We start from the raw sequence: 13,905 nt of genomic DNA on the forward strand, positions 1-13,905 counted from the left end.
GGTGTTCCTAATACAGTTCGCTAAGGAAAATCACAGGGAAGCAGACAGCGCAGAGCTTATCAAGGAGAGTGGTAATAGGGGCAGTGTTGGTGGCTAAACACCAGAATATGAGCCAGTCTGGAAGGTCCGGGGAGCAATTCCTAAAGGACTAGAGAAAGAGGAGCAGAGAGAAGGAGAGAGAGGGAGGGACTAAGAGAGAAGGAGTCAGAGAGAGAAGGAGAGAGAGAGGGAGAGAGAGAGAACAACAGCAGGACAGGCAGGTCTGCGCCTCCACTAGGAGTTGTCCTCCAGGAGCCAGAGCCTCTACACAACTGTGTGTGGATGCCCAGGCAGGGGAGCAGTGAGTGAGGTCAGCAGTGACCTACGGTAGTGGTCCCCATTTGTCATCTGAAGTTTTTAGGGATGTCTTTTCATCATCATGCTTGCAAGTGGGGCAAGTTTGTACCAAGCAGGAAACTTTCCTAGTTTCATGGTAAAAGTTTGAAATATAAAAAGAATGATATTAATCCTACATAGAAGCAGGAATTCTTTTCCTTCACTTCCCTCCTGATCAGGCTCTGCTGCACAGATCTCTCTGTGGGCCCTTGAGTGCCCTTCTCTATTACTGGGCTTCTCAGAAAATCTCACGCCTCCGTCCTGCCTGAGCAGACGCACGTCCAGTTTCTGCCCTCTCGCTCCAGCACCCACTGGGTTCCGCTGAGTGCAAGTCCAGTGTTTTGGCAGCAGTCAAAGCCTTTAGTTTCATCCCTCTTTTTGGCCTCATGAAGGAAATAATTTGCCTCACAAGGGAATGTAGTTTAAGAGTCCTAAGGCTGAAATTGCTCCTCTCTGGTGAGGATGCAATGTAAAGAACAGCCTGCAGGCCCATAACCAGTTGTATATGACTTATTAGTTACCATGAATCCCTCTGTGTTAAAATTCTGGTTTTATCCAGTGGAAGACGTTGGCACTCACTTGAATAATGACATCTTCACTAAAAAGCAGCCATGCTAATTTTATGAAATATTGTCTACTGGTAGCTTACGCTGGTTTCACAAACAGTTTTTCGCCTCTTCTACTGAAGAATGGGAGATGATCAACACACTGAATGATTTTCTCTTTAACATGGAGTAATCTGCTTCTGTATAAACTGTGTTCCATTTTTCTTGGCATAATGGCTTCCTCTTTTGATGAAATGAGCCTTTTGCATTTATGAAAAATACGTGTAACGTTGTCTTCTGGATGAGATAACTTAACAACTTCCTGAATTCAGATATTGGTAGAGTGCATGTAACAGCAACTAGTAATTAAGGGAGTATTGATTGGTTCAGCCTGGTCTAATCATAGACTGTATAATAAATCATAAGGTGTTTTGCAATTAGGAAAATCCATACTAAATAACAAAGTACTGTTATCTTAGTAGCCTTAATAAGTATGGAGTCATGCATTATGGAATAATTGCTACAACAGAGTGTACCTGTTTCGAATCACTCTCCATTCATCACACGCAACAAACCTCTTGTTTTCGTGGAAACTGCTGTTCTGGGTAAAAGGCACTGGTGAAATACTCCACTAATATCCCCCGAACGCTTGTTTCTCCTCCAGGAATTTTCCATATCTTCAAATGCTAGGAGAGCCTTCTCCCTCCATCCCCACCCAGGGAGTGATTAAGGGCTCCATTATTTCAGTGGTACCCACTAGGACCGCAACATTTATAGTGCTTTCAGCATTTCCATTACAGACCCCTAATAAATGACCAGCTATAAAGCAAAATTGAACCAGCTGGGAACAAAGTTGGCATAAAGAGATTTCAGCCTGAGAGTAGGTATTCTTTTTTATGAAGATTTTTCCATCTAGTTTTAAAACATATAGAAGACTTTTATTTACATTTGCCATCTATTTCGCAGAAAAAAATACAAAAGAGAATTGTATTACTTTAAAAATTCTAGCTTATATTGCTTCTAAAAAAAGACACTGTAAACAACTTTTATCTGGATTCCTGTGTAGTTAATAGAGTCCTTTTTTCTTCCATAACATGGTTCAATTTATAGCTATGAAAAGTTAAAAGGCTATGAACTCTGTGGTTATCATCATTTGACTGAACCGTGTTTCGAAAAGACTCTACATATTTTAGAGCTGCAAGGAATCATGAGATTATTTAATGCAATAGTCATTTGTGAGAGGAAGGAGCTGAGGACACATGGAACTTCCCAAGGTCACAGGCCATGTGAATTACAGAGTTGAGGTTCTAACGCAAGGCCCAGGAGCTAAACCCCCACACCCAGATCTGCATCCAAAGGGCAGCTGCCATCAAGTGTCATCCCCAGTTCCAGGCACCAGGGCCCACGGCTGGACTGAGATTGCCCAGTTCTAATCTCTCATGACCCTTCACTCCTCTGCACTTAGCGGAGCCTTCGCGCTCACTCAGTTGTGATGAGACCTAAAGTCAGACATGTTCTATGGGACTTCCAAAGGCACACGGCAGCCCCAATGATGGGTCAACCCTGCCATCCCCGTCGCCCTCATTACTAATACTGATGGAGCAATACCACTGCTGAGGATCCCTGGAGACACTGTGCGTGCATCATTTATGCTCACACCATCAGGAGGGTGCTCTGATTGATGCAAACCACAGACCAGAGAAGGAACCTGGGTGACTGTCCAGATGGCAGTTGATCAAGCGGTGGGCCTTGTCTGGGAATCCAGCCTGGGGCTCAAACCCTAGACACACTAGACCAACTGAGATGAAAGCATTTTGCTTTGAAAATAATGCATTTTGAAAATGGTAAAGTGTTGTTTACATTAAATTATACAGTCCTCTCAGTGATCTATGGGCTCTTTTTTTTTTTTTTTTTTTTTGGAAAATGTGTTCCTTTTGTGATTCTGATTTGTTACAAATGAAGCCACCTTTACAAGACGATGACAGTGAGAGATGTCTGGCATGGCCAGCTCCATTTTGATTCTAGCCTAACAGGCTGGCTGTCTTCCTTCATTCCTGGGCATAGGCCAAGCTAACCGTGGGAGGAATTTAGTTCATAGTTTAATTGTGAAGCAAGAATGATTATAAGTTCCTCCCTAAAACTGGTTCCTTCCTTGTCTGGGGCTGAAACTGACTTTGTAAGACTAAGGCAAGGGTACAAGATTAGGATTTTGTGACGGGCCTGGATTCTGCTATAATATAGAAATCGTTTCTATAATCTCTCCCTGCTCAGGAGTCAAGTGGCCAGAGATCACAAGATTTGTGACTTCCTCAATTGCTCTTATAGGTAATATGCCTATTGTAGAACCTAAGATTGGTCTTTTGAGATGTTTTTCAAACTTTTTTTTTTTTATTATTATACCTTAAGTTCTGAGATACATGTGCAGAACATGCAGGTTTTTTACATAGGTATACACGTGCCATGGTGGTTTGCTGCACCCATTAACCCATCACCTACATTAGGTAGTTCTCCTAATGCTCTCCCTCCCCTAGCCCTCCACACCCCAACAGGCCCTGGTGTATGATGTTCCCCTCCATGTGTCCATGAGTTCTCATTGTTCAACTCCCACTTATGAGTGAGAACACGTGGTGTTTGGTTTTCTGTTCCTATGTCAGTTTGCTGAGAGTGATGGTTTCCAGCTTCATCCATGTCCCTGCAAAGGACATGAACTCATCCTTTTTTATGGCTGCATAGTATTCCATGGTGTATATGCACCACATTTTTTTTATCCATTCTATCATTGATGGACATTTGGGTTGGTTCCAAACTTTTGCATTCTAGCAACTGACTGAGCCCACCCGGGTTCATGACTGGTGACTCAACCAGTTCCCTGGACCTCACCAAGAGGTGGACTCAGAGCATGAGGACTGCACTCAACGCTCTTGTGATTGCATCCCCAACGAACCAGCAGCGTCCATTCCCTAACCCCCTGCCCACCAAACTGTCCTTAAAAAGCCCCAACCTTCAAGCCTTTGAGGAGACTGATTTGAGTAATAACTGTCTTCCATGTGGCCAGCCCCATCTTAGTTAAACTCTTTCTTTACTGCAATCCCACGGTCTCAGTGAACCGGTTTTGTCTGTGCAGTGGACAGAAAGAACCCATCAGGCGATGACATGTAGACCCAGTTGTTGACACTGAGGCTGATGGAAGAGCAGGAAGCCCCACATTGTTCATTTATTCACAACACACATGTGTATTTTTCCAACTACAGCATACAATATAGTAATTGATTTAAGCCCATGTGTTAAAAATGCTGTACAACATGGTGGCTGTAGTTAATAATAATGTATCGTATACTTGGAAATCACTGAGTAGATTTTCATTGTTCTCACCACACACACAAAAATAAGTATATGAGGTAATGCATATGTTAATTAGATCAAGTTAGCCATTTTACAATGTATACATATTTCAGAATACCATGTTTCAAGCCCTAAATATATAGAATTTTTGTTTGCCAATTAAAAATAAATTAAAAGAGCATGGAAAGTGAGAAAATGCTATGCCCAAGAGGAATCTAAGGAAATTAGACAATTGAGTGTAACAGGATCTCCTGGATGGGTTCCTGAAACAGAAAAAGGGCATTATGCAAACACTAAGGAACTGTGAAGAAAGTATGGCAACAGCAATGTATAATATTGGTTAATCAATTGTGAGAAATGCATTTTACTAATAGAAGGTATTAATAATCAGGGAATTGACCATAGATTGCAGAGGAACTCTTAGCATTATCATTTCAACTTTTCTACAAATCTAAAACTAAAGTAAAAAGTTTATTAAAAAACAAAAACATTATGCTAAATAAAAGAAGCCAAGTACAAAAGACCACGTCATATGATTCCATTTCTTTGAAATGTCCATAACAGGGAAATCTAAGAGACACAGAAGAGATTGGTGCTTCCTGAGGACTGGCAGTGGGGCGGGGTGGGGGCGGGGAGGTGGAGGGGAGGGTGGTGACAGGTAACAGACACAGGCTTTCTTAGCTAATGAGAATACTCATGTTCTAAAAGTTGATTGGTGATGGTTGCACATATCTGTGAATATATTAAAAACCATTGCATTGTACACTTTCACTGGGCAAATTGTATGGTATGAGAATGATATGTCAATAAAGCTTACTAATTTAAAACATGCTATAAACTAAGAAGTCATAGAGAGCTGTTGAAATTTACAGGGTCAGTAATGAGCCCTTTTCAGACGAGTGCTTTCAAAGGGCCAATAAAATAAACACTAAATATCAGTCTTCATTAGATATCAATATTCAAAGACATAAATTTTATTAAAAATATGGTCATTCAGATCTGTTGAATTAAACTGTGTAAATTTAGAAACCTCATAAAAAGGAAATCTATCTTTCTATATATGTATACAGATATATCTTTTAAGTGTAAATGGCTGAATTAAAACACTTTTATTGTGAGGGTTTACAGAAAAATACAGTGCACATAAAAAACATGTATTATTTATTAAACTAAAGAATAGACCCTCTGACTATTAATATGGAAGGCTTAGCAATAATTGTATTCACAAAGCACAAAGGTTTAACAGTCAGAAGATTCAATCTGTGAATCACGGCTATTGAGCCAACTACTTCTTTCTATTTGTTTATTTTATTTTATTTTATTGATACAGAGTTTTGCTCTTGTTGCCCAGGCTGGAGTGCAGTGGTGCGATCTCAGCTCACTGCATCCTCCGCCTCCCGGGTTCTCCTGCCTCAGCCTCCGGAGTAGATGGGATTACAGGTGCCTGTCACCAAGCCCGGCTAACTTTTTTGTATTTTTAGTCGAGATGGGCTTTCACCAGGTTGGGCAGGCTGGTCTCGAACTGCTGACCTCAGGCAATTCACCTGCCTTGGCCTCCCAAAGTGCTGGGATTACAGGCGTGAGCCACCGTGCCCGGCCTGAGCCAACCATGTCTAAAGGCAGGAGATGTGAGAAGGGACAAAGGCTCTCTGGGTGATTCCCCATGAACAAGCTTCCGACTTTGCACCTCGGCTAATTCCAAAGCTCGTGTTTCGCGTTTCCCTAACATTCCAGAGGTTTTGTTGGTTTGCATCCTGGCTTTTCCTCTCTCCGCTTAGAGAGGCTTCCTCACCTCCCCGGCCTTTCCAGGCACCCTTGTCTTCGTCCCTTCCTTGGCTCTATTCACTTCCTTTTCCAACCTCCCAAATGTCTGCTTTCGTTTTTTTGTTTTTTTGAGATGGAGTCTCGCGCTGTCGCCCAGGCTGGAGTGCAGTGGCCGGATCTCGGCTCACTGCAAGCCCCGCCTCCCGGGTTCACTCCATTCTCTTGCCTCAGCCTCCGGAGCGGCTGGGACTACAGGCGCCCGCCACCACGCTCAGCTAATTTTTTGTATTTTTAGTAGAGACGGGGTTTCACCATGTTAGCCAGGATGGTCTCAATCTCCTGACCTCGCTATCCACCCGCCTCAGCCTCCCAAAGTGCTGGGATTACAGGCTACAGGGCATTATTTAGCACATATCGTGTTTATTGGTTAAAATGTGTTCCCCTTCCCTGGAGTTAAAAACAGCTGGGTTGAGTTTCCTGTTTATTCCTACAAGACAGTGGTTCTGAATATGGGGCCGGGGCTGGCATCACAGGAGAACTCGTGAGAACTGTAAATTCTCAAGCCCCCCAATCCCCCCAGGCCTACGCCTCTGAAAGCTCTGAGATGGGGCCCAGAAGCTGGACCTTAACAAGCCCTCCCAGTGGTTCCAAGGCATGTTCAGGTTTGGGAACCACAGGTCTAAAAGAAACAAAACCCATTCGAGGACATTTGGGTTCTCCCCTTCCCGACCCTCACCGTCTGCTTTATGTACACTAAAGGATAAACAATGCTGCACTGTGAAATGCACGCTAAGGCGGTGGAGGGAAGGAGGCCCGATAATTCCACTACCTCAGACAGAGCATTCAAACTTGATGTTGCATCCGAATCACCTGGAGAACTTGTTCAAAAACTCCAATTTGGTGGATCTGAAATGGGCCCAGGGTCTGCATTTCTACCAATCTCTCATGGGATGGGCCCAGGATCTGCATTTTTGCCAAGCTCCCATGAAAGCCGATGTGACTAATCCAGGAACCACACTGGTGTCAAAGAACACACTGATTTACTCCTTGGTTGATCTGGTTAATTGCTGTAAGGGGAAAGAGTCCCAAATAACACACGGTGGTGCCACTGTGACGATAAATAAAGACTAAGAATAACGTTCCCAGCAAGCTCGTGCTGGAGTCATTCCACTGTGCTTATCTCTAATAACCAGAAGGGAGAATACATCAGGCCTGAGAGATGCTTTTCCTCTCCAGCCAGCTGACCACGGCTGCTGTCCCCGCCACTTCCCCAGGCTTCCCTTGCCTCTTCGGATTTAACGGAAGTGTTGATAAGGCCAACACTCAAATTACCTGTAGTCACTTCTACATTTTTCCCACCTTGCAGCACTTTTAGAACTTTTCGGAAAGTCACTTCTTATTTGTGTAGCAAGATGGAAAAATAAGCCAGTCCTATCAACTAGGAAGGCTGATTGATCAAGAAGCTTTCAGATAACATTATTAGCTTGTGACTATTGTGTTAATGAGAATGGACAATGTAACTCCCAATGACATCTTGCCTGATTCAGTGTTGTTTTCATGGTTGAGTGAGATGATACCTGTAAAGACGTTTAATAATGTGCTGGATATGTCTTCCCATATGACTCCTGTAACTTACCCTGTATCGTTTCACGATGGTCTTCATTATCTTTGTAGTAGAGATTGATTTGCTTTGTTTCCTGTATTGCTGTGCTGGTGTGGCATGTTATTATTTAGTGAACTAATATTTGCAAAGTTTGTTTGTTTATGAAAAGAAATCTGGGAAAACTATTTGTCACTTCCGCCCTCTGGAGAAGATTTGAAATGTCAGATTTATTCCCTGTAATACAATCAGCAATATAATAGCAAGTATAAAAATAATGATTTTTCGGCTGGGTGCAGTGGCTCACGTCTATAATTCCAGCACTTTGGCAGGCTGAGGCAGGTGGATCACCTGAGGTCGGGGTTTTGAGAACAGCCTGGCCAACACAGTGAAACCCATCTCCACTAAAAATACAAAAAATTAGTCAGGTGTGGTAGCAGGTGCCTGCAACCCCAGCTACTCGTGAGGCTGAGGCAGGGTGAGATGCTGTCTCCAACTAATCATCATCATCATCATCATCATCATCATCTTTACAAAAACCATGTGGTCTACATTGAATTTTTGAAAACAATTTCACTCCTATTATTTCGTCTTCAGGATACCTCCTGAGATAAGTATGTTCCCCTCTCAATAATAATAATAACTATTATTATTGGGTACTAGGGAATGAGAGAGGAGATAACAATAGATCCCAATAATAATAAACATATAAATAATATAAATATATAATGTATACATATTATATAATAATATTATTACTGGGTTTTACTGTCTCCTCCAATAGAACTAATAATAAATTATGATTTATTTATTAATAAATTAATAAATTATGTATTATTTATAATTATCTATAATATGTAATTTATTACAATAATAAGTTATGATCAAGAGAATTTGATATAACACAAATATTTGTTGTGGGAACTAGAACTAAAACCTGCCTTCCCAGCCCACTGTTTCTTATTCTTCAGTAAGATCATCATCGTTTCTTTTTCCTCCTGAGACCAGAGACCCACTCAACGCCACCATTCGGTAACTCATATATGGATGACTTGCATTTCTTCTAATTAAGAACTTTAGCAAACTTAGTAGATTCTAACCTTAAATATGTTAAATTTGCTACTCAGAAATGAAATAGTCAATCTATAAATAGAATTAAACAAAAACCAAGTAGTTATTTTCCCACCGCTCATTTTTGTAAGCATGTATCTTGCTAAATCTTACAATCTGTTTCTTACTATGCTAGACACTGTTGAGGACACAAAAGTGACCACAGCAGGGTTTCTCACTGGAGATGATTGTGATCCGGGTGGATGGGATGAGGACAGGAGAGAGGGGACCAAGCTTACCGTCAAGCTGTGAATCTACGCGCGTTAATGAACGTATCTACAAGCTGCATTATTCATTTAATTAAGAACAAGGTTTACTCTTTTCTCACAGGTTAAAAAGCTTCAAGTTAAATAATATTGCTGATGTGCTATAGGGAGTTGGTATTACAGTTTTATCTGTCTACTCTGGGGTCCATTATACCCTCACACGGTACACATGGCTCCATTTAATGGTAATGGAAGTCACACTTGGGTATTGGAAAGATAATTTTCCCCTCTAGAATTTGGACAAGACAATCCTTGAGGGAATAATATTTTTTACAGCCCAGTCATTGCCCTATCTGGACCCAACAGGTAACTCTGCACAGTAATTAAATAAGCACAACAGGCAAATTCAAATTTCAAGAGTCTGAGTTTTATGGTTACAGATGTTCTTCCCAACATAGTCTATTCAGCAGTTCCTTGGGTCATAAATGTTTAATTTTTAATCTATTTTTTATCGGTTTTGTGCAATGCAGGCTGCTAGCATACCAAAAGAATTTTCACTAGTGCATTTTACATGCAGGAAATTTGCAGTAATAAAAGTTTTAACAAAATAAAATCAGGTATGTTCCCTTAAGGGAGTGAACATTGCTTTAGCTGAAAACACAGGTCAATGTCCTTATTCTAGAACAGGGACTCTACAGATCTCACTTACAATATTGTTTGTGAGTGGCAGTCTATTTGCAGACTTAATATCATCCAGGGAATCACATGACTTAACTTGCAGATGTGTTATTGAAAACACATAGAGTTACATCATCTATTTGCATGGCAAATGTCCTTTGAAATGATTCACAGACTCGAAACAATAGTCATTTCAGGATATATTTATCTTTTATGACTCAAACACCTGCCCCACTTTTCAGGGGACCTTGTGGTATAGACAATACGTCCAGATAAAAGGCAAATTGTTGGTAAAATACCACAAAAAGGAACTGACAAAAAACATAGCTGACATCACATTTGCGTATTTATCGGCAGCTATCAACTTGATTTTTAGTTGCCCTGAACACATATTAATTATTACATTACACATGGGTGCAGGAGTGAAATCTTCTGTTGAGTTTGTTTGTTTTTGTAACATACAACACAGCACAGGGCCTGACAATTTACGAATGATCACTGAACCTCCCATTGACTTTGACATATCCAGAACCTTATCTCAATCCCTCCTTTGGGTAGACCTGCCCAATACACCAGAAGACAGGGTGAGTTAATCAGCACATTTCGGCAAAGAGACTTACTGAAAGTGAAAGGCGGCAGGCTCTTCAGTCAAAAGGGGCACTGGCAAAGGAACTAATGGGTACCACTGAGACCAAGACATAAAGGTCAAGACAGAGAGGAGATGGGGGCTGAGCTCGTGCTCTTCCACTGCACCTAATTCCATTGTCCTTCCAGCTCAGAACCTCCCTGAACAGCAAAGACGCTGCCTGGCTGCCTTCTCTCCTGCACTGGGTCTCCCTGTCAATTCCAGAGTTGCTGTTGTTATAACACACAGAATAATCTTGCTTCATACCAGCAACACCCTACTTCCCCCAGTGTTCCTAACACCAGAACATCATCTGTCCGTCCATGACGAATGTGAATTTTCGACTGCACTTTGCCCTTTCCGATGACAAAGTTACAGCCCCTGGATCATTTAAGGGAAGGCAAAGCTCCCATCACTGTAGGACTCTCTGAGAAGCTCGCATGCCTCTGGCAAATTAAACACCGTGATCTGTTCTCTGCAGAGTCCTTCCAGGGCTGGCTTTTCCTCCTGCTCAGTGGCTCACAGAGGAGGCTGCTTTTTCAAACCAAGTAGCCTATGGAAATATTAAAGATGCTATGAATAATGACGCTTGTTCTTCATTATTGTGTTTATTTTAGTTTCTAGCACTTCGGTTAGTTTTTAACTTTAGTTTACAGTACTTGATCAACTTAAAGTTCACAAATAACCCTTTCGACTCTGGAGGGAGGACTGAGGTTCCAAAGATCTCCACTTGAATTCCAGCGATCTGTTTGTTGGACAAGAGCATGTTATTTGCTGGGTCTCTGTTTTTCCTTTCTTCTCCCACAGTAAAGTGTGTATTAATAAAAGTACCTAGAACATAGGCTGGGCGCAGTGGCTCATGCCTATAATCCCAGCACTTTGGGAGGCCAAGGTGGGTAGATCACCTGAGGTCAGGAGTTTGAGTCCAGCCTGACCAATATGATGATACCCCATCTTTCCTAAAAATAAAAAAATTAGCCGGTTGTGGTGGGTGCCTGTAATCCCAGCTACTCGGGAGGCTGAGACAGGAGAATTGCTTGAACCTGGGAGGCAGAGGTTGCAGTGAGCCGTGATTGTGCCATTGCACTCCAGCCTGGGCAAAAAGAGTAACTCCATCTCAAAAAAAAAAAAAAAAAAAAAGTACCTAGAACAGAGGTCAGTCTCAGAACAAGTGGAATCTGGGGTTTCATCTACTGCCCCAGGTAAGGAATGGTGGTGGTCAGGTAAACCCAAACAGCACCAATAATCTCACCAGTGGCTCTGGGAGGGGGGAAAAAATGAAGGTTTATCATCTATAGGAGAGAAATGTATGAGAGTTGGAGAAGACAGAGACATTGAATTCAGATTACCTTCACTTTACGAACCAGGACATTAAGTGTTCAATATCCACAGGTTTCCATGGTAGCTGTCAGTCCTGACTCAGATTTTGCAGTAACAGAGGTGAGGAATTAGTCTGAGGGTCCCCATTGTCACAGAGAAAGAGTGTGTGGGCTCATCAATCTTGTGAGAGTGTACATCAGCCTCTCCAAACAAACACAATTAAAAAATAAAGGGAGGAAAGCTGTCACTTGAGGGCCTTGAGTGTACTTGGTGGATAAAATACTTTGTTCCTCATGGAATAAATCTCTCCACTGACAGGTTCAGAGCATCATTCCCCATTATTGCTAATGAGAGTTAAATGCCTATTTCCTATGCTCTGATTGGAATATTTCCTCTGTGTGCTTCTAGAAAGACTTGTTCTAACTGGATATGTATTTGGGAAAAGGGATACAATTGGAGTTAACTAACTCTTTCACTGACTTGAGTTTTGTAGAGCAACGGCACATTGATCAACTGGAACAAGACATTCATCAACACCAGCCCCATACACAGTGTTCTTTGTTGTGAATATGTTTTCGATTTGCCTTGCAATGCAGAGGTGTTCAATGCTAAATTCAGGGTACACCTCTGTATTAGTTTGTTCTTACACTGCTAATAAAGACATATCCAAGACTGGGTAATGTATTTAAAAAAATAGGTTTAATGCACTCACAGTTCCACATGGCTGGTGAGGTTCGCATTCATAGTGGAAGGTGAAGGAGGAGCAAAGGCAGCTCAGACTATGCCATGGCTCCTATTAGCTACAGCTGGAGTGGTTGGAAGGCAGGGCACCAAGTCCTTTGACTGCATACAGCAAGGGGCCCCAGAGCCTGGCCCAGGAAACCATTTTTTCCTCCTAGGCCTCTGGGCCTGTGATATCAGGGTGCTGCCACAAAGGTCTCTGACATGCCCTGGAGACGTTTTCCCCATTGTCTTGGTGATTAACATTTGGCTCTTTGTTACGTGTGGAAATTTCTGCAGCAGGCTTGAATTTCTCCCAAGAAAATGGGTTTTTCTTTTCTGTCACATTGTCAGGCTGAAAATTTTCCAAACTTTTATGCTCTGCTTTCTCTTGAACACTTTGCTGCTTAGAAATGTCTTCTGCCAGATACCCTAAATCATCTCTCTCAAGTTCAAAGTTCTATAGATCTCTAGGGCAAGGGCAAAATGTTGCCAGTCTCTTTGCATAGCAACAGTGACCTTTACTCCAGCTCACAACAAGCTCTTCATCTCCATCTGTGACCACTTCGGCCTGGACTTCATTGTCCATATCACTAGAATTTTGGTCAAACCTAATCAACGAGTTTTTAGGAAGTTTCAAACTTTCTTACATCTTTCTGTCTTCTGAGTTCTCCAAGTCTCTAGGAAGTTCCAAACTTTCCCATATTTTCCTTTCGTCTTCTGAGCCCTCCAAACTGTTTCAACCTCTGCTTGTTACCTAGTGTCAAAGTCGCTTCCACATTTTCAGGTATCTTTACAGCATACCCCACTACCTGGTACCAATTTACTGTATGAGTCTATTCTCACACTGCTAATAAAGACTTACTCAAAACTGGGTAATTTATAAAGACAAGGAGGTTTAATGGACACACAGTTTGACATGTCTGGGAGGCCTCACAATCATGATGGAAGGTGAATGAGGAGCAAAGTCATGTCTTACATGGTGGCAGACAAGAGAGAGCTTGTGCAGGAGAACTGTCCTTTATAAAACCATCAGATCTCATGAGACTTATTCACTATCACGAGAACAGCATGGAAAAGACCCATCCCCATGATTCCATTGCCTCCCAGTGGACTCCTCCCAAAACATATGGGGATTTTGGGAGCTATAATTCAATATGAGATTTGTGTGGGGACACAGCCAAACCATATCAACCCCTAAAACAAACCTGTGAAACAGAAACGTGCATTTCTGTGTGGCCAGCAAAATCAAGGCTCACTCATTTTAAAATCTGTAGTCGCATTTCAGTATAAAGTTTTCTGAAAACATTTTGTAAAGGTAAAGAAAGAAGCTAATTTAAGCAGCAACCTTTGAAATAATTCATATTCATTAAACCACAAGTGGAAGGAGGAACCGTAAGCTTGGGAGGCATTCTCATATTAAACTACTCACCCCAAAAAGGAACTGTCTCTCAGGTAAGAAAAGATAAGGAGTCTAAGCTCTTTCTGAATAGATCCATAGGTAAAAAGTAGAAAATATTAAAACATTGGGAACCCAGAGAAGTCCATACAAGAATCAGGCCTTTAGGAGTAGGACCCTAGCTGAAGCCTGAATTTGGAAAAGCTTTTGGAAACAAGCTC

Source organism: Trachypithecus francoisi, unplaced genomic scaffold (assembly GCF_009764315.1).
Source record: "Trachypithecus francoisi isolate TF-2019V2 unplaced genomic scaffold, Tfra_2.0 Lachesis_group9, whole genome shotgun sequence".
Classification (NCBI taxonomy): domain Eukaryota; kingdom Metazoa; phylum Chordata; class Mammalia; order Primates; family Cercopithecidae; genus Trachypithecus; species Trachypithecus francoisi.